The sequence below is a fragment of the Coenobita brevimanus genome, chromosome 60, assembly GCF_032717465.1.
Source record: "Coenobita brevimanus isolate Jiangsu-jjx chromosome 60, ASM3271746v2, whole genome shotgun sequence".
Taxonomy (NCBI): domain Eukaryota; kingdom Metazoa; phylum Arthropoda; class Malacostraca; order Decapoda; family Coenobitidae; genus Coenobita; species Coenobita brevimanus.
Window position 1 is genome coordinate 12855744 of NC_137013.1, and position 1418 is coordinate 12857161.

Sequence of the window (1418 nt, forward strand, 5' to 3'; positions counted from 1 at the left end):
GCCACCCACCACCACAAACCCCCCCTACCCCAAACACCTCCCTCATAACCCTCCCTCTCCACCAAGCACGATGGAATCCTCCCAAATCCCAATTCCCCAAAGTGAAATGCTCCTCCCACAGACCCATCTCCCATAAAAGCACCAAACCCCCCATCACTCTCCAGCATACAGCTTCTGTCTCCTCACCAGGCACCAATCCCCACGATGAAGGTTACCAGAGTCCACTGGCTCCCTCACGACCAACCACCCATCAGGATCCGGGGGACACACCACCTTCTCCGCCTCCTACGCCGGACTGACCATCCATCCTCCATCCGTCTCTCTCTCAACCCCCATCGGGAGCCCAACAACATCATCCACCACTGGGCAGACCTCCTACAACGCCTCACCCCGGTCCACAAGACGTCCACCTCCACCACCTACCACCTGCAGTCATGAGGTCGTGACTTTTTCGACACGGAGGGTGGTAAAATGCCCGCCGCCGGACCACCCACCCCACCACCCCCCACCCCACCACCGGGCCACCACCACACCACCACCCCAGGAGGACACAACAGGGGGGCTAGTGACCCAGGTCAAGAGGGTCACCCGTCCACTTCTGACCTGAGCCCCTCTGCCCCGCAACTGCCATGACACCAGGTGACCAAAGATCGGCAACGACTTTGCAGGCGGGACAACCATCGTCAGCAGTGGGGTGGGACTGAACAAGTTTCAGACCCAAGTAACGTCTTGGTGACGGCCATAGTTCCACCCTCAAGGGCAGGAGGCCCAAGGCTACGGCCTATAGTGAGCACCGGGATGCCAGTTCCCTCAGCCACTTCAAGGGCAGGAGGCCCAAGGCTACGGCCTATAGTGAGCACCGGGGTGTCAGTACCCTCAGCCACTTCAAGGGCAGGAGGCCCTACAGTGAGCACCAGGGCGTCAGTACCCTCAGCCACTTCAAGGGCAGGAGGCTCTATAGTGAGCACCGGGGTGTCAGTGCCCTCAGCCACTTCCAGGGCAGGAGGCCCTACAGTGAGCACCAGGGTGTTAGTGCCCTCAGCCACTTCCAAGGCAGGAGGCCCTATTGTGTGCACCGGGGCATTAGTGCCTTTAGCCACTCCAAGGGCAGGAGACCCTAGCAGACAGCTAGAAATGGGTCCCAGGGCGAGAAGACCTGGAGCCATGGCTGTGACAGACCCAGGAGAGAGAGTCGCCTCTGTGCTTCCCTCCCTGTATATAGGAGAGGACACGGTCTCCGTGTACACTCGGCCTATCTCGTTCCCCTGTGGGAACTGTTCGTCACCACCTGGGAGTGTTGCCCCGGAGGTGTCACCAGAGTGGTGGCAAAGTCCGAGACCAGACCTGCCTTCCACGCCTGGGAAATCTCTGTCCTTTACAGGCACCAGACGGAGACGAGGCCGCAGTCCAACCCTGAC